At 37.2% G+C, this 20,992-nt stretch overlaps 1 pseudogene; it reads left to right on the forward strand.

Annotated features, from left to right (window-relative positions):
- The first annotated feature begins 483 nt into the window (after positions 1-483).
- Positions 484-20,225, forward strand: LOC105535004 (annotated as a pseudogene).
- Positions 20,226-20,992: the final 767 nt, after the last annotated feature.

A 20,992-nucleotide genomic window follows, 5' to 3' on the forward strand; every position in this document is an offset into this window, starting at 1 on the left:
CGAAGAGTTGGGGTTCGGCTTTCTTCTGGGATTTACGTGTTTCTTGAAACAGCTCCCTACGCGACCCTTTTCTCTTAAACTTTGACAGGAACTTTCCTTTGTCCCTACCAATCCTCAGTGAGTTCTTTACAGGGGTCCGAGACAGGTTGTAGATATGATACGGCTTATCGGCTTTACCCCGATCCTAGCAGAGTTAGGACTGTCGCTGATGTGATTGGCCAGCACCTGCCTAACAATGAAGGTTTAGTTATGCTACAAGTAAGACGCCTCTAAAAAAATGTAAAACAGGCTTTACGTTTTACCTGCTATCTCCACAGGTTTACTGGTTTCTTAATACAATATGCTTGTATATCAAGGTGAGCAAATTTCCGCAAATGTCGTTGTAAATAGTCCCAACTTAAATGGAATTGAACTCTAGAAGTCAATGTGCATAGAAGTCCCTGAGACTGACGCCATTCTAGATCTACCACTAGATGGTTTGCGATGTACGGAATTAAAGGCAGTCACTTCTACCTGAATTGTGATGAAAGTAGTTTACCTGAACATGCTGGGAAAGTGTGCTACCCTGTTTTATATTAGAAACCAGTTTCCAAATAAATTGAAAAGTACATTTTCAGATTTGACATTAAAAACACCTCCATGTCATTCTTACAAGAGGTACAAAAGCTTTTTAGAAAACTAAAGCCAGGAGTTTCTTCCCTTTTACCAGAATCTTTTCCCTCCATTTGACAGTACTATTGTGCTAAATGAAATTTACTTAATACATTACTCTTATATTCTCAAAACAATAAGGGCATTACAAACCTTGTATTATCTCTATTGTGTCAAGGAAACAAAACAGTTCGTTTAAGCAGTCATGCAAAAAATTCAAGAAAGACTGATTTTGCTCAATTCAACTAATTGAAGCAAAGTAGTTTTTCTTTTTGTTTTAATCTGCATTTTGTACATCATTTCCACATTGCTAAACCAGCAAAATTCTGACCTCTACAATACAATAAAATGTGTTACTGATATTGACAGATTATGCCACGAATAGAAAATTAGCGTGGAAATCCTACCTGGACTGAGATATCAAAGGAAACCAAGAGATACTAGAGACAACAAGGAACCTGGAAAAAGATAGTGTTCCAACCTGTAAATAAGAAAACAGAGAAGGAGGCTCATGAATATTTAAGATACCAGCTAGTGAATTAAAACTGCAATGTAGTTGTCTGGCTTGAGTGTTCAGTTTTATTCACTACATCTTTTTACTAGAAGCAAGTCATTTCACTTATTTTAAAGGTAGTAAATTAAGTGTTGACACTTAAGGTTTGAACCAATCTGTGATGTGACATAAAGATGCCTTTAACATTCAGAAGTTTGTCTATAGACTTAAGAGGAAACCAAAAGTATTAGCTCTTCCAATGGCTTCCTAGTTTTCTCAGCCAGAGTCTTTTCTGCAACCTAAAAATTCAATGCTAGCTGGCCTCACAAGTCCTACCTCACCTCCACCCCTCTGACCTCATTTCTGCTATGCACTTTGTTCCAGCTACACAGACCTGCTCCCTGCTTCTATAACACCAAAGCATCTCCTTGCCCTGAGGCCCTTGCACTGTGTATAGTTTCTATCTGGAAAGATCTTTCCACCAAATACCTGCATGGCTAGATCTTCCACTTCTGTCCAATCTTTGCTTAAAAGTCATCTTTTTTCAAAGAAGCCTACCCTAATCATCTCATTTAAAATATTTCCCCTTCCCCAGAATCCTCCCTTCCTTGCTTCTGTTTTTTTCATAGTGCTTACCTTCTAACACCGTCATTTTCTGTTTTTATTTTCTATTGCCTTCCCTCCACTAGAAAGTTAGCTCCACAAGATCGGGGATTTTTTTTTTTCATTTTATTGAATGTTTCCTTAGTACCTAAAATACTGGAATAGTAGATGGCACAGAGTAGATGCTCAATAAATATTTCTTAAGTGAATAAATGAATGGATGAATGATTGCCTAAAAGACACCAAAAGGAAAAGACCTAATTAAAACTGTTTAAAAAACAAAATCCTTGGTGTTGAAAGATTAAATTATTTAAAAATTGGCCATTGTGTGTTCTCTTCCAATTAATAGGAACATCACTTCTGCCACTAGAATGTTAAAAGTGTGTGACAGGCTGGGCGCAGTGGCTCACGCCTGTAATCCCAGCACTTTGGGAGGCCGAGGCGGGCGGATCACGAGGTCAGGAGATCGAGACCATCCTGGCTAAGACGGTGAAACCCCCTCTCTACTACAAATACAAAAAATTAGCCGGGCGTGGTGGCGGGCGCCTGTAGTCCCAGCTACTCGGGAGGCTGAGGCAGGAGAATGGCATAAACCCGGGAGGCGGAGCTTGCAGTGAGCTGAGATCGCGCCACTGCACTCCAGCCTGGGCGAGAGCGAGACTCCGTCTCAAAAAAAAACAAAAACAAAAAAGTGTGTGACAATTGTTACTTCCACTAGAATGCTACAGAAAACTTTATGACAAAATTGTGAGCTATGCCTTTTCCTTCACCTTTTTTCTCTTCTATTTTTTTTAATTTTTGTAGAGATGTGGTCTATGTTGCCAGACTAGTCTCTGGACTCCTGGCCTCAAGGATCCTCAGGCTTTGACCTCTGAAAGTGCTGGGATTGCAGGCATGAGCCACCACACCTGACCTCCTTCACTTTCTTAAATACATCTTGGGCATGAGTCAAAGTTAATTTGCTGGTAAGGGAAGCAACAAAGCGATTAAGGTATACTATATAAGAGTTATGGAAATTAAGGAGTTATATAGTTGGAAAAGAGAATGCTTATAGACACAACTGGCTTTAATAAAAAAAAAAAAGCATCTAATTTGATACAGATTCAATGTCTTAAAACCATCCTATTCCTATCAGTTGTTACAGAGGAAACGTGGGACAGGGTGATCTGAAATGCCTGGTTCTTTGGCTATCAGAAATTAAAACAAAGCAAGCTATCTTAAGAAGCACGTGATGAGGATGCATTTGTGACTATTACTGCAAAAGGTTTGATTCCTCAACAGCTGTGTCCAATCTGTCTGATTAACACAGGAAAGCATGACAAAAAGAGGTAAGAGGCAAAAATCGAGTATAAGATGTTTTTAAACAAGCCACTGCCAGTGATTTCTAAACCTACAAGCAAAGATTTGGAATATCCAAGTTGCCTGTTTTTTAATTTTGAAACAAAAACAATTTCTTCTACATGTTCAGGTTGTCACCAATTGGCTCTAATTGCTTTTTGAGAAACAGGGAAAGTATGCCTTTGACCTCCTAGGCAAATTGCATCTAGCAAGCAGTTATCTCATTTAATCTTTTGATGCCTTAAAGCATTCTATTAACTCCAGTTTCTTCATAATGCAATATTATCAGTGTCATCTACCATCTCTACTGAACATTAAATACTATATACTCATTAACAAGGACTGGTGTCAAAGCCTGCAAATTGGTATTGAAATAATGCATTGACAACAGAGAAGACATCCTAAGAACAGGTAAGAGTTGGATATCCTCATTCTTTTTACAGCTTTAATAGGGCAGTAGTAAGCAGAAATCTCAGAGCATTTAAGAGTACTCTGAAGTCTAACCCAGCATGTGCTTTTTTCTTGCGTGATACTTTTTGAGGCAATTTTGAGCCAACTCAAGACAGAAAGACAGAAGCAGAAATAATATGAGGCTTTACTAACAAATACAGCCGTAACAAAATAATAATGTACACAAATGTCTTCAATATTAGCTCTGCAATGCAAAGATCTAAATAGAAAGAACCACATTATAAATTTGTAAAAGTCTACAAAATAATTAAGAGGTATTACTACATCAGTGACACCTCAGTCAATCATTTTGAAAACAAAAATTTAGAGCCCTTTCAAAACATTTAATTCTTAATTATGGATACTGTTTTTCAGTATCTATTATGGGCCAGGCACTGGTGGTAGACATTTTGCATGTATTATATTTAACATTTGAAAAAGATCATTACAGTAGATCTTACTACCCTTAGACGCCACTAGAGGTTTAGTAATTTAGTATTTCCTTTTAATATACTCCCATCAATGTGGTATGGTTTTTCGTTTGGTTAGTTTTGTTTTTAAGCACATGCTTACTTTCTAGTACTATAAGATGCCCTGGGGTCGTCATGCCCCAGGTCTAGAATCAGCCATATGTTTCAGAAATCTTGGTGTCTTTTGTTGGAGAATGGTGTCAGAAACCAAAATCTAGGCTCAAGAAGTGCTATTTGCTGCTTGGGTGTCATTTCTTTTAAGACCTGGTAGCTGACAGAGCTAGGAATTAACTACTTGTATACTAACCCTTGTATATATACCTGTGTATAAATATTTCAGCATGTAATCATTTGTATTTATATTAAGCTAAACATGAATTCATACTGGTATCCAACTCTAATCCATTATCAGTAGAAATTACATACAGATTGCTTATCTGTATGTAATTTCTACTTCGACAGTGAGAAACCTGACACCTAACATCTACCATCCATTTACTTAATTGATCAGTTTCAAAATACATATATAGCAATTTCAGAATTGTTAACCCATACCCCCATGGGAAACAAATTTATCAACTAGAGTACATTGCCTATGTGCAGTTCCTTCAGTATAGACCAATTCCTTATAGACCAATCATTCCTAAAGTCACTTAGTTCAGCACCTTTTCTCCCAACCCTTTCATTGAGATTGTTTCATACGTTTGTGATACATTTAAATTCTCTTGTCAAAGTCAGCATTCTTTCCTGAGATTTGCCTACCTCCTAAATGATTTGATTTTTAATTTGCATACATTTTCACTCTTTGAGCTGCAAAGTTCTACAAGTTCTGACAAATGCATTATGTCATGTCTCCACCATTGTAGTATCATACAGAATAGTTTCATAGCCCTAAAACATAAAGGAAAAGAGAAGTACATAACGAAATTGCTTTTATATGTTTATCTGTAGACCCAAACAACTGATCATTGTATTGAATAAACTTCACTTGAATCAGAGATATTTATATTGATAAATAATATATAATCGATTTCTCTATAATACCTAGTTACCTAATACTTGTTAAAGTCTTACCATATACTAGTAGCTGTTCTAGGTGCTTCACAGCAATCCTATAAGATAGGAACTGTTATTATTTCCATTTTACAAATGAGTAAACTGAGGCTCAGAGAGTTAAAATTTTTTGCTGAAGTTTACACAGCTAGTAGAAGAGCCAATATTTAAAGAAAAAAAGATACATTTATACATAACTGTATATATGTGTAAGCTTATCTGTACGTACGTATATATGTTATGTGAAGTTGTATGATACAAAATTATGTGTATACTGTATCAAGTATATTAATTGAGCTAACTTTAAGAACTAAAAATTTTCAACCATCTTTGTCCTTCATTTTTTATGTGAATCGTAAATGTTGTGGTGGGTCCTTGAACTCCTGTTTTTGCCTTTAGCCGAAGGAGGAAATGAGAAAAGGAATCAGTACTCATAGATGAAGCTTAATACATGCCTATATTTAAGGCTTACCTCAGCTAGTTTCATTTTTACAGAAGAAGGGTGAAATCAAAGGCTTTCATTATATTGCTTCCTGTTTTATTATTTTAACAACTAAGGTAAAAAAATTATTCTAAGAATTACTGTTGTTTTTAAATGATAATATGTTAATTTGCACAGTTAATTTGGCATGCCTTCACCTTTGCATATATGGTGATCTTTTTGTTTTGAATGAAAATTTTAAATTGAAAACTATTTATAATAAATGTACATACAATTAGATAGAAGAGATGTTACACACATGCCCCACAATATTGGCTGTGGAATAAAAAGAATAAAAGTCTGGAAAGATTTGCACTGTGGCCTTGCCTTTGCTATTAAATGAAATTAAACCTTGGAAATGAAAGATCACCATTTGTTGAGCTTCAGTTTCCTTTTCTGTAAAGTAATGACATTGAAACATATAATTAGAGTAACACGAATATACTGTCTACATTAATATGGTGAGTTGTTATTGTAATCATTGGACAATGCCTTGTGGCTCAAGATCAAATGCTTCGTAAGGTTTCTTTTTGTGTTAAAACTGTTATACTTAGTGAAAGTAAGTTGCAGTTCATTTTCTTATCACTTTCCTTCAACAAATATATGCATCATCACCTTTTTACAAAAACCTTGCTACCAAGCAGTGGCACAGACTGCTGTGAACTATTTTGCGTATGGTAATGAACTCCTCGAATTACCACCTTTCTATTTAAAATGAGACACCTCCTACCTTATAATGGCCATATGTGCAAATGAACAGAAAAATCAGCAAAAATGTCAAGAAAAGTTCTGGTGTATAAAAACAAATCAAATTATCAAATAAAAGGCATATAAAATCAGGCTATTTATTCTTGAAATCTATGGAATGTTCACCTAATCTGGATGGATAAGATTTGTATTCTGTCTTGTTCACTAAATCAGCAAAATGCTGAGGGCTTCACATTTTATTTTTAAAAATAGATGTCCTTTTCGAGTTTTCCTGTTGCTGGGGAAGTGTTCTTGCTGTTGCTAACAGAGAGCTAAATGTTCTGCTTTGAATGGGATGTGTTTGTTTTTATTGGTAGGAGTGGCAGAAGGATGAATGAAGGAATCCATGTTTTTAGCTGTGTTTCTTTAAGTGAGATGTCTGCCTTCTGGGTAGAGGTACCCTATTGGCTATTTACCAGATAATCCGTCTATAGAATCATAGAATATGCTCATTTGTTTACATATTATTTTATTCATTAAATCTTAAATGGGCTAACTATTCAAATTTAGAGATCATAAGGTTATGGAATTCATATCAGGAACATCAATTATCGCTCAACATCTAGTGGTTAGAAGGTGCACAGAAGATATTTAAACCCTTTACATTTTTGCCTAATGTAATTTAGCCTCAAAAAAAAGGGAAGAAAAATAGATGAGATCTGGCTTTTTCTTTAAATCTTTTGATCATATAATTAAAATACAAGCCATTTTTTTCTTAATCTTTATATATTACTCTTTGCTCTATTTACCACAGGAAACTGATGGGAGAAATATCACAGACAAAATATTACAAAATATTACTTTGGTATATACTGTGCTTAAAACTGCATGGAAAAACAGTAGTTCTTCTGGCTATCCCAACCTTACATAGGAATTACAGAATTACTTTTTAATGTACTTTATTGCCCTAAAATTAAGTTATATATTATTATGATTTTAATTGTGTTGTAGTACTATATAAAAGATTGTTGATTTCATAAACAAGAGCTTTTACCTTGTTTAAAGTCATGTCTGTTCTGAGTAATTCATTGAACTTTATGGTTATGCCAAAAAATGTGGTAATGCTGAAACTCTACACTGTGAAAATATAATTGAGTTTCTAAATTTCATGTTTGTCTTTAGGGTAAAGTTGTTAATCTGTGAGTCATTGGTTTATGGGGAGGAGGCAATATTTCATAATAGCTCTCTAAATCTATCTGTAGCATGACGATGCTATGTGTTCACCTCATCATTTCATTTTCCTCATTGATATTGAAAGAGATTACATGCTCTACCTATCTAGTTAGGGTGGTCTAACTAGCTTAAATCAAAGGAGTGTAGCAATCCTCCCCTCTATCCATCTTCCAAGGTGACCTTGGATGCTACAGATTGAGATAAAAGAAACTCAAACTGGAAGGAACTACACAGGAGAACCCATCTACTAGATCAGGAAAAAAATACCTTTGGACTTTGCATGAGTGACAAATTCTTTTATTATTATGGGTGGTGGTTACAGCAGCTGGCAATATATGCCCTGAATAAAATACCCTCTAACTCTACTTTCTGAGAATAGAAAGTTTCTAACCTAAGGAATGCTTGCCCTCTTTTTCCCCCCACCCCTCAGGATCAGGGGACTGTTTTAATTAAGTGATATTACTTAAGTAGATCTCCAATTGATATACAATCCTCTAAGGACTATGGCCTTAATAAATCATGTCGTAGGTGTTATAGATTAGACTACACACACATACATACACACACACACACACAGAGATTAAGATTTCTGGGTCAAAAGGGTGACCTCAAAACCCTGCTCTGGCCGGGCGTGGTGGCTCACACCTGTAATCCCAGCACTTTGGGAGGCCGAGGTGGGTAGATCACTTCAGGTCAGGAGTTCAAGACCAGCCTGACCAACATGGTGAAACCCTGTCTCTACTAAAAAAAAATACAAAATTAGCACACACTTGTAATCCCAGCTACTTGTGAGGCTGAGGCAGGAGAATTGCTTGAATCCGAGAGGCGGAGGTTACAGTGAGCCGAGGTCACGCCGTTGCATTCCAGCCTGGACAACAAGAGCAAAACTCCGTCTAAAAAAGAAAAAAAAAAAATACCCTACTCCAACCAGGTTACACAGAAAAGAAAACCAAGGAAGCGATGAATAGCAATAAGGATGAATAAGAGAGTTACAGACCAGAAACAGGGAACATCCTGAGAAACTCTCCAGAGAGTTCCAATAGCTAATATAATCCAAGGATGTGGTAAAACTGGAAACTAAGAGAGTAGTTGGAGAGGATTCCGATTTTGAAAGATGTTCTATTGTGGGCCAAGTAGTATCAAACAACATTGCATGCTGCACAGAAATCTTTCATGAAAAGAAGAGTCAATCAGTGCAGCAAACTTCATTGTTATCTTATTTTCAGAAATTGCTACTAGTGCACATCTTTGTGTTCAGAAATGTCCTGTCGATAGCTTAAAACCAGCTATAGTGGGAGAATGTACACAACAGAAATAGCCAAATGACAAATTAAGGCTTGAATTATTGCTTTGCTGGTTTTTTAGAGTTAAGACCAAGAGAAAATGTTAATAATGAATAGTAGGCCAGACGTGGTGGCTCACGCCTGTAATCACAGCACTTTGGGAGGCTAAGGCAGGAGGATTGCTTGAGGCCAGGAGTTTGAGACCAGCCTGGGCAACATAGTGAGATCCTGTTTCTACAAAAATAAAATAGAAAATAGCCAGGCATGGTGACACATGTGTGGAGGAGGCACCTACTTGGGAGGCTGAGGCAGGCGGATCACCTGAGTCCAGGAGTTCAAGGTTGCAGTGAGCCATGATCATGCCACTGCACCCCAGCCTGGGCTACAAAGTGAAACCCTGTCTCAAAAAAAGAAAACACACACATAAAGGTGTCATGACTAGCTGTACATGATGTATAGCACAAACAAAGAACTATCTTTCAAGTATAGGCACAGCCTTTTTGTGTATATGTAGTTTGTTTTATTGCAATTTGCAGATATTGTGGTTTTTACAAATTGAATGTTTGTGGCAACCCTGCATCAGGCAAGTTTGTCAGCACCATTTTTCCAACATGTGCTCACTTCATGTTTCATTTTCACATTTTGGTAATTCTCACATTTCAAACTTTTTCATTATTATTATATCTGTTATGATGGTCTGTGATCAGTGATTTTTGATGTCAATATTGTAATTTTGGAGGGGCAATATGTACCATATCCATATAAGACTGCAAATTTAATCAATAATGTTGTGTTCTGACTGTTCCACTGACTGGTCTTTCTCACTGTCTCTTCCTTTCTTCAGACCACTTAATCCCCTGAGACACAAGAATATTGAAATTAGACCAACTAATAACACTATAATGGCCTCTAAATATTCAAGTGAAATGAAGAGTCAGATGTCTCTTTCAATCAAAAGCTAGAAGTGATTAAGCTTAGTGAGGAATGCATGTCAAAAGCCAAGATAGGCTGAAAGCTAGGCCTCTAGCACCAACAGTTAGCCCAGTTGTGGATACAAAGAAAAGGTCTTGAAGGAAATTTAAAGTGCTACTGCATTGAACACATAAAAGATATGAAAGTGGAACTGCCATATTACTAATATGGAGAAAGTTTGAGTGGTCTGGATAGATCAACCCAGCTACAACATTCTCTTAAGCCAAAGCCTAATGCATAGTAAGGCCCTAACTCTCTTCAATTCTATCAAGGTTGAGAGAAGTAAAGAAACTGCAGAAGAAAGGGTTGAAGCTAGCAGAGGTTGGTTCAGGGGGTTTAAAGAAAGAAGCTATCTCTATAACATGAAAGTACAAGGTGAAGCTACAAGGGCTGATGTAGAAGCTGCAGCAGGTTATCCAGAAGATCTAGCCAAGATCATTGATGAAAGTGGCTATCTTAAACAATATATTTGCAATGTAGATGAAACAGCTTTCTATTGGCAGAAGATGTCATCCAGGATATTTACAGCTAGAGAAGAGAAGAAAATGCCTGGCTTCAGAGCTTCGAAGGACAGGCTGACTCTCTCATTAGAGGCTAATGCAACTGGTGAGTTTAAGTTGAAACCCATGCTCATTTGTCATTCTGAAAATCCCAAGGCCCTTAAGAATTATACTAAATCTACTCTGCCTGTGCTCTAGAAATGGAACAACAAATCCTGGGTAACAGCACATCTGTTTACAACATAGTTTACTGAATATTTTAAGCCCACAGTGGAGACCTACTGCTCAGAAAGAGGGATTCCTTTGAAAATATTACTGCTTATTAACAATGGACCTGATCACCCAAGAGCTCTGATGGAGATGTATGGGAGAGAAATGTTGTTTTCATGCCTGCTAACCCAACATCTGTTCTGCAGCCCATGAATCAAGGAGTTGTTTCAACTTTCAAGTCTTAGTGTTTAAGAAATGCATTTCATAAGGCTGTAGCTGCCATAGATTAGTGATTTCTCTCATGGATCTGAGCAAAGTAAATTGAAAATTTTTGGAAAGGTTTCACCCTGCTAGGTGTCATTAAAAATATTTGTGGTTCATGGGAGGAGGCCAAACTATCAATATTTATGTAGGAGTTTGGAAGAACTGGATTCCAACACTCATAAATGACTTACAGAGGTTCAAGACTCCAGCGGAAGAAGTTATTTTAAATGTGGAAGACATAGCAAGAGAACTAGAATTAGAAATATAGTCTGGAGATGTGACTGAATTGCTGCAATCTCATCATCAAACTTGAGTGGATGAGGAATGGCTTCTTATGGATGACCAAAGAAATGCCTTCTTGAGATGGAATGTACTCCTAGTGAAGATGCTGTGAACATTGTTGAAATCACAACAAAGGATTTAGAATATTACATAATATTATTATTAATGTAATAATATATTATTAGTTGATAAAGCAGCAGCCGAGTTGGAGAGGATTCCAATTTTGAAAGATGTTCTATTGTGGGCCAAATAGTATCAAACAACATTGCATGCTGCACAGAAATCTTTCATGAAAAGAAGAGTCAATCAGTGCAGCAAACTTCATTGTTATCTTATTTTCAGAAATTGCTACAGCTACCCCAACCTTCAGCAACTGCTAGCCTGATCAGTCAGCAGCCATCAACCTTGAGGCAAGACCCTCCACCAGCAAAAAGATTACCACTGGCTGAAGGCTCAGATGATTGTTAGCAATTTTTAGCAGCAAAATACTTTTAAATTAAATTATGTGTATTTTTTAGATATAATGCTATTGCACACTTAATAGATTACAGTTTTATATAAACATAACTTCTATATGCACTAGAAAGCCAAAAAATTTTTGTGACTTGCTTTATTGAGATATTTGCTCTATTGCTGTGGTCTGGAACTGAACCCACAATATCTCCAAGGTATACCTGTATTCAAAAACTTAATTATCCAATTTAGCGAAGAATTTGCTCACATGAAGTTGTTCATTGACAAATGAATGAAGTTCTGACATTTGCTTGCTAACAAAAAAGAAAATATCAGCCAACACTCATGTTTATGGAACACTTTTTATTAATTGCAACCATAATTTAGGGAGGATACAGGAATTCAGCAAAAGTCAGAAAAAGCATTAGAAGAGGTTTAATTGGCTATATGAAAATCATAACATGAATATTATATCATTTTTAATAATTGTGTGCCATTTATTCTTCATGTTAGTAAGGTATATTTCAAAAATATATACATGTGTGTATTTTCTTTCCTAGAGAGCAAATTTATCAGCACAGCACTGACACTCTTTTACCCCTTTCACACTGCCTTAGTTTATCCATTAATTGCCAGCTCATTTCCTTCTTTGACATTCTCACATTTGTTTGGCTGAAACTTGAAATAGTTGTCAGAAAAAAGTTGAGAAAGGTAATTTCTCACCATTATCTCTGTTGTCTTAGATACTTGATACGGGAAGCTGTGGATATTGGTTATAGTATTTCAGGTATTCCATTCTCTTTCTTCTAGTTACAAACTTCGCCTCTCTTGCCTTCCTGCCACAGAAGAGACTATGGAACTCAGACTTGATTAATTTGAGCAACAGTGATTAGTGGATTATCAAGTGTCCTAATCAAACAGAGAATTTGTCTCTGGGTTTGATACATAGATTCTCAGGGGAACTTCTTCCTAGGGTGGTTAAGCTGGATCTTCTGGCAGGTTAAGTTCTCCACCATGTGAAGAAGGTATCTCTGCAGCAGGAGAAAATGAGATTACTGTGCCAAGAGAGGTAATTCCCACAGTAGTGAACAGCGGATAGAGTACATCCTGGTAATGCTGACTCTCCAGACTCAGTTCTTGTGGGCATTACTTCTTGCAGCCATTGAGTTATTCTACTATTTTCCCAGCTATATGGGCAATATATTGATATTTGCCTTAAGATAATTTGAGTTGACTTTCTCTTATTTGCAACAATAGTGTCCTGACTCATAAAAATCCCTGTGTATTTAGTGGGCAGGCTTCATTGCGTTTGCAAACTTCCTGAAATTCTATGCAAGATTTGTGTGTTTCTGTTTAGGTGCATTTTTACCCTCTGGGAATAGGGTTCCTGGCTTTCCTCAGATTTGAAAAAAGAATATATGCCCACAAAAGCTGACTAAAGTTAACGTGAGTCAAAATAAGCTAAATACATAGCTTTGTATGTCAGAATTTGTTCAGTATGTATCACACAAATCAAGTGGTGGTTACATTCACCTGAGCATGAATTTGAGTCAGTCTTTGATGTTTTTGACCTAGATTTCAAAGCTTCCTAGGAGTTTTAAGTCCCAAAGGCACTTAATTTTCATTTGATTTCTTCCTTGTTACTTTCTTCACATAGTAACCTATTTGTATATGTGTGATATTGTTAGCATATTTCTCAGGAGAGACTAAAATGAAAGGCACTTGTTATTCACTTGATTTATGAAATTTCAAGAAGGATGAACAGTGAATATGGAGTCAGTATCTGTATTTTATCAAAACTTCAAAAAATGACTTTTATCTATCTTTAGAAATAACTTTCAAGGAAATGACATCAGGCATTAAACTCAAATTTGGTAACTATTTCTCAGATGTTTTAAGATTACTTTTACAAAGACTTCTGGGTTAAGAGGACAATGAAATTAAGTTATAGGGTGGGAAGAACCTTTGTTGGGGGCAAATTAAAACTAGACTTATTGTGAATGAGAAAACAGTAAAATATAAGAAACCTATCTTTTTCTCTTGTGATATTAGCTATCAAGTGAAAAATAATTGCATTTGGTAAAAGCAAAATAAAGTGTTCCCAATACTATGCATTCAATACCTTTACTTCAGAAACAGCTAAAGCAATTTCAGAGGATGATTTTTGTCTAAGAAAGTAATTTATTGCTTGAATAAGCATGACACAGAAGGCTGTGCAGGTTCTGCTCGCCTAACTGAAGCAATATTTTGTCAGCCTCTGTGAGAGTTTTGATTGATTTTATCTATGGCACTAAAAAGAAATTATTTAAATCTTCTTTAAAATGTAATGCACACAATAAAGTAATATAGTGAGTTCTTTGAAAATAAATCTTAATTGAAAATTAAAATGCAGTATATTTAACTTTATAAAAAATAAAAACACTTTCTCACCGGAGCCAATAGACAACATTATAAATATCCTGTCAAAGTTGAAGTAAATACACAATGTTTAAGGCTTACAGAAGAATACAAACAGACTAAAATATCAGATTAATGGATAAGTCTAGTAATGAGAATTTAAGAGCTAAAGCTATGAAATTAGCTGGCCTTTTTTTTTTTTTTTTTTTTTTTAGACGGAGTTTCACTCTTGTTGCCCAGGCTGGAGCACAATGGCATGATCTCGGCTCACCACAGCCTCCACCTGCTGGATTCAAGCGATTCTCCTGCCTCAGCCTTCCGAGTAGCTGGGACCACAGGCATACACCACAATGCCCAGCTAATTTTGTATTTTTAGTAGAGACAGGGTTTCACCATGTTGTTCAGGCTGGTCTCGAACTCCCTACCTCAGGTGATCCACCCACCTCGGCCTCTCAAAGTGCTGAGATTACAGGCGTAAGCCACCACGCCTGGCCAACTGGACCATTTTAAGAAGAATTTTACAAGATTTAAATTTGTGCACTTAGTTGAAATTTAGTGTTGCTTCTCTAAATCATACAAACCATTAAGTTGTTAGTTGAGAATGATTAATACACAGAAAGAAATTCTATCCTTAGTTCTAAGTCTGCAGTAGTTTATACCTATTAAATGGGTAGTTGGGCTAGTCTGACCTTTAAGGCTAGCTCATATTCTTGGAATCTACATCTTCATGAATACCTCTTATGCTATTTGCAATAATATTAATTCAAACATATGCACAGATAGGTTGATATATAAGCTTGACACAGAAAGCTATTAAGTCCTTGTTCACTGAACTGAAACAATATTTTACCATCCTTTACATGAATGTGTGTATGTGTGTGGGTGTGTCTAAAAGAAAGGTTTGGGTACAAGATTAATGAATTCACCCCTGGATGTTCCTGATGACAGAACTCAGATTTTCATGAGAATTCATTACAATAGAACTGCAAATTAACATGGTTTTAGGTGTTGTGTTCAGCTCCGAGAAGAAAAAGTTAGATGCAAAGAAATCTGGTTTGAGACAAGAAATATGTGACTTATTATTCTTTATTATCTACTTACTGAAATTCTTTATTACCTCCATAAGATACCTTACCCTGATGTCAAAAGTAGTAACTGGTCCCGAACTAAACCATGCCGTGACACAGTTTGGCACTATTTAAGTTGTTATTTTATGTGACATGCAGATAGAGTTTTAAAACACAAAATAAATAACCAACAGACCCATGTGGCAATTCCTCATTCCTCACACCAAAGACTTTATAGATACTAAGGAGTATATAAAACACCACACTCTCACCCATGGATAATACTAATACCGAGTTAGAAGGTTTTCACCCTTATACTGCCAGAAAGGAAATTGCAAACAGATGATATACACAGTTCATTGATATGCTTAATACACTTACTCCATGAAGTGTAGAAAAACTGCCAAAAAAAGAAATTATGAACAGCATTCCAAATGCTTAGGAAGTTAATGTTATATTTTAGAAAAGTAATGACCGAAAACCATTTTCTACTTCATACATGCTACTTAGATATCTGCACAAGCTTTCCCCTCACATATAAAAAACTGAAAGTAAATGTAAAACACCAATAAACCTGGCCACTAATATTGCCACTTCAAGAACATGGACAATAATGTGACATCTTTCATAGCTGACAAGATTTCTGCCAGAGGCTTGATAGATTGTCCTCTACCGAGTTACTTCTACCTATTTCTCAATTACAAGCTTATGTTCCTGCAAAATACTAACCTAGCCAAATAAATAACCGTTGTTTCTGAAAAGAGCATCTGCCCTGTGTCCCTTCTTCTATTCTATTTTAATAAATCAGGGTCAGCACATGACCAAAAAAAAAAAAAAAAAAAATCTGAAATCTTCTCTACTAGTCTCTCTGGAAATACAGCATCTAAAATTAATCCTAAGCATCCACTTTTGTGCTTTCTCTCCTCATACCTTATAATGACACCTCTACCTTTTCTGATTCACAGGTAACTCCTAAACTAAAGGTACATCAGACCCAACAGGCAGAAAAAGAGCCTGCAAGGCAAGAGAATGAGACCCAAATGCTGCACCAGTGTAAGCTGAAGTACAAAGGAGGCCAAAAGTTTACCCTACTATGTTTGATTTTTAAAATTCTATAGCCCATTTTAGGTTAAAAATCCTATCACCTCTTTTTTCAAAATGTCTACCCCCATCCCAAACATGAGGACCACTTTTTCTACCCTCTTCCAAATGTGAAACCTGCTGAGAAATTAAAAAGAACAGAAGTCAATAGGCACTGAGGAAAAAGATGGGTCTCAGAGTAGGTTTGTGGTAGGTACAAAACATCTAAAGTATTAGTATAAGTCCTTTAACAAAAGTAAGATAATTCTTTTACTTTCAGAATTTTTATTTGCATAACTTTGTTTAATAGACAACTGATTGAACTTTGATTATAAAATAATTATGAAAACCCCAAAATGAATGTGACTGCTTGCCGTAATTGATGCAGTTACAGTTTGAAAGTAACACATGTCGCAAAGAGAGGACACAGCAGAAAATTTAGAATCATAATTTTTAGGCAGTAACTGTTGATGAATGCCAATTTTGAATTATTTTAAAAACCAGAGACTAATAAATAGTTTTATAGGACACAGTTTTATAAAACTTAAAAGTAAATTTTTTTGTGAACTCTCTAGAGAGTAAGTTTTGGCAAATATGCTAGTGATGAAACACTTTCTATTCTGTAATAATTATATTGTATGCAATCATTATTTTGTATGTCTTTACTACATCGAGCTTCTCAAAGTAAAGAGCCTATCTTTGTATCTCCAGATCCTATACAAAATGTAACTAAATAAATCTTTGCACAGTTGATTATTTTACTTATTTATACCTTATATTGTTATAGAATACATTCTTGAGAGTTTACATTAGAATCAGCTCTGAAGCTTTTTAGAAAACAAATTCTCGGGCCCCACTCTGCACATAGGGCTAGATATGTTTTAAAAGCTGTACAAATTGATATACATGCTATGGCATGATGGATATATAGAGACATGATGGAAACATGCCCGCCAAAGTCAGGAACAAGGTAAGGATACCTATCAGCTCCACTACTACTAAACTTAGACCAAAGCTATTAGCTGGTGAAATCATACAAGGGAAAATAAGCAGCATTGTAAGAATTTGAAAAGAAAGAACCCAGTGCAGTAGTGCATACCTGGCAACTGAAGTCCTAGCTACTTGGGAGGCTGAGGTGGGAGGAGGGCTTGAGCCCAGGAGTTTGAGGCCAGGCTGAAAAACACAGGAAGATCCTATTTCTTAAAAACTAAAAATAAAAATAAAAAAATTAGAAAACAGAGTAAAACTGTATGTAATGACATATGATACACTGGTATACCGAAAACACAGAAGATAATCAATGCTAAGACTAACACAAGTAAGAAAAAACATTTAATAAGGTAGCAGATATTAAAAATATATAATTAAAGAAGCAAATGTTTAAAATAAGGGCAGAAAGAAATATTTAGAAATAAATCAACAAAAACTGTGCAAAACCTATGTAAGAAAAACCTTAAAATACTCAAATTCAGAAAGTAGGCCTGAAGTAATGGAAATACATCCTTTCTCTTTGGGAAAGAAAACTCGATATTATAAAGATGTAAATTCCCTTTAATTTAATATATAAATTAAATGTGATCCCAATAAAGATACTCTGAAGTTGTTGTTGTTATTTGATGAAGATAGATTAATGCTAAGATTCATGTGGAAAAGTAAACATGCAAGAATACATAGGGAAACTCCAAATAAAGAAAAGCTAGGCCAGGCCAGGCGCAGTGGCTCACGGCTATAATCCTAGCACTTTGGGAGGCCAAGGTGGGCAGATTGCCTGAGCTCAGGAGTTTGAGACCAGCCTGGGCAACACGGTGAAACCCCATCTCTACTAAAACACAAAAAATTAGCCTGCTGTGGTGGCATGCGCCTGTAGTCCCAGATACTTGGGAGGCTGAGGCAAGAGAATTGCTTGAACCCAGGAGGTAGAGGTTGCAGTGAGCCAAGATCACGCCACTGCGCTCCAGCCTCAGTGACAGAATGAGACTCCATCACCAAAAAAAAGAAGAAGAAGAGGAAATAAAAGCTGGCCGGGCACAGTGGCTCACACCTGTAATCCTAACACTCTGGGAGACTGAAGTGGGCAGATCACCTGAGGTCGGGAGTTCAAGACCAGCCTAGCTGACATGGCAAAACCCCATCTCTACTAAAAAAATACAAAAATTAGCTGGGCTTGGTGGCACACTCCTGTAATCCGAGCTACTCAGTAGGCTGAGGCTGGAGAATCACTTGAACCTGGGAGGTGGAGGTTGTAGTGAGCTGAAATCGTGTCATTGCACTCCAGCCTGGGTGACAGAGCAAGACTCAGTCTCAAAAAAAAAAAAAAAAAAACTAATGAGTGAAAAGTAGACTTACATGACATAAAACATACTTTAAAGCCTCTATAATTAAAAAAGTAGAGTGTGGATGCAGGAATAGAGAGACCAATAAAAAAGAATACCAGGTACAGAAATAGATCCAAGCACATAAGAAAGTTAGTAAATGATAGATGTGGAAGTTTGTATCACGGAGGGGAAATGATAGTCTTTAACAAAAATCGTATTCACATATTAGAATTTTGGAGCCAGGTGCAGTGGCTCATGCCCCAGGACTTTGGGAGGCTGAGACAGGAGGATCACTTGAGGCCATGAGTTCAAGACCAGCCTGGGCAAAATAGTGAGGCCTCATCTATACAAAACATTTAAAAAATTAGCTGGACCTGGTGGCATGTGCCTGTGGTCCCAGCTACTGGGGAGGCTGAAATGAGAGGATTACTTGGGCCTTTGGAAGTTGAGACTATAGTGAATGGTGATCATGCCCCTGTACTCTATCTAGCCTGGGCATCAGAGCAACACTCTGTCTCAGACCAAAAAAAAAAAAAAAGAATTTTGGAAAAAGACAAAATTAGGTCCATACTTCATCTATTCAAAAGAGAATTCTCCAAACACATCAGGTATCCAAATGTAAAATATTAAATCATATAATTACTAGAAGAGAACATGAATGAGTTCATTTCAGACATGAATGTCAGTGCTGCTACGTACATGATCCCATATCAGACACTGTATATAGGTGATCTCAACGAAAAGTTGCTCAAAACTCAGTGAGGAAGATACATTGTCATCATACCCACTCTGTGGATGGAGAAACCTGATGCAGATAAGCTACAAGATAGAAGGCCACATGTTTCCCTGGGTGGTCTCTCTCACCCTGATCATGTAAATTAACAGCTTATATTCATAGATGTATTCAGAGCCTAAAGAAGAGTTTAAGAAACAAGGTATCATACCCATTACAGGCAGCCTTGCAGCCTTCTGCAAATTCCTCATGCCGCAGAACCTGCAGTGTAATGACAACAGTTAAGTACAGGCCATTTTGGGAAAAGCAAGAGAAGATACTGCTGAAAGGTCGCAGGTTCCTTACAGACGCTCTCAAGGCTGGAGCTGTGCCAAAAGTTTTCTTCTCTAGCCATCTATAATACATAAAGAAGCTGCTCATCGATAAGCCGAAGGGTGTCAGCCTCATTAAGATGAAATTCGAGGACATGAGGGATTGGTCCAACCTAGTAATGCCACAAGAATAATGGGGATTTTTGCCAAACCTGACCATGTTAACATGACATATCCAAAGACTCAGCTTTAGCACTCACTGCCTTTGTTATTGATTTGTGACAATCTCTGTGACCCTGGGAATCTGGGGACAATTCTGAGATCTCCAGCTGGGGCAGGCTGCAGCAAAGTGTTAGTCATTTTGAAATGTGTGGATGCCTAGGAGCCCAAAGTGCTACGGGTGGTTATGGGTGTACTTTTCCAGGTGCCCATTATCAGTAGTCTGAAAACAAAAACAGTGGCAAATTACCTGCCCCCTGACACCCAGGTCTGTTTGGCTGACAACTGAAGCCTTTATGCTGAGGCTCAGATGTCTAATAAAGACAGTGACTATGGCTGGGTGTGTGACTGGCTATTCCTGGTTTCACAAGTACGAAGAAAAGGAAGGTCTAGAAACTGGAGCCAGTAAAGGTTTGCTACCTGTTATTGAGGTTCAGAGTTATGGCTTCGACTGGACAGAGGCACCAGCAGCTACAGTGGTTGGCAGCGAGACCTACGGCATGAACCTGGATTCTCTGTAGTTGGCCGAGAGCCCTGGGGGCAACAGGCTGCTGATCCCTGTTGCACCTGGTGTGGACAGCCTCAACTCAGCCATGGCTGCACGCATCCCGCTTTTTGAAGGGAAAAGACAACTCTGGGTGAGGGCGGAACACTTGAGCAGGGACAGGAGTTACCACTGAGAGGGGACACAGAAGTTCTGCTGAGGACATCTCCAGCTCCCCCTATCCCAGCACATCGTTAAGAGGCTGACAGAGTCAGAAACTGTGGCTTCTCAGTTGGTGACTGTGGCCTCCATGTTCAGGAAGCAAGAGGTAGGCATGATACCATCATATGGTTGTAGGAAAAATCAGAATTTTCATAAATTTCTGCTATTCCTCAGAAATAACAGGTCAAAATCCTTCCTGAGAACCCCCATCTCTTCACTGATTTTGAGGTTATATCTTATTTTTTTTCCCTTAGTGACAATGCAAATAGGGGATCCACATGGCTCTATATGTGTGTTTTAAAAATTGTCCACTGAGAAGCGTTTTGTGCCCAGAAAGCTCCTGAAAGCATCATCTTGGGCAGGGAGGAATTTGCTCCACCCGCTGGTGGGTGTTTTACAATCATCAAGCACTGGTTATAGGTCATGGCAAAGTCACTCACATGTGATCATTGGTCAGTGGTAAATAAAATAAACTATAAAGTGTAGAACCAGCAGATTACATTGAAAAGTTCTATCTGTGTGGTTAAAAATAAAAAAATAAAACATGAACATAGAGAAATCCTTTCTAACTATGACTCAAAATCTAGAAGCATTAAGAGAAAATATTTTACTTTGCAGCTCTTATTGCCAAAGGGATTTTTATCCAATGGAAGCTGAGCGTTTCCTCACCAGAGCAAGAAAAATCAGCCAGGGGCATCTGGGATGAACCTTGCAGCTACAGGACCAGTACCCAGACCATCT

The sequence above is a fragment of the Mandrillus leucophaeus genome, unplaced genomic scaffold (genome assembly GCF_000951045.1).
Source record: "Mandrillus leucophaeus isolate KB7577 unplaced genomic scaffold, Mleu.le_1.0 Scaffold140, whole genome shotgun sequence".
In the NCBI taxonomy this organism is placed as follows: Eukaryota; Metazoa; Chordata; class Mammalia; order Primates; family Cercopithecidae; genus Mandrillus; species Mandrillus leucophaeus.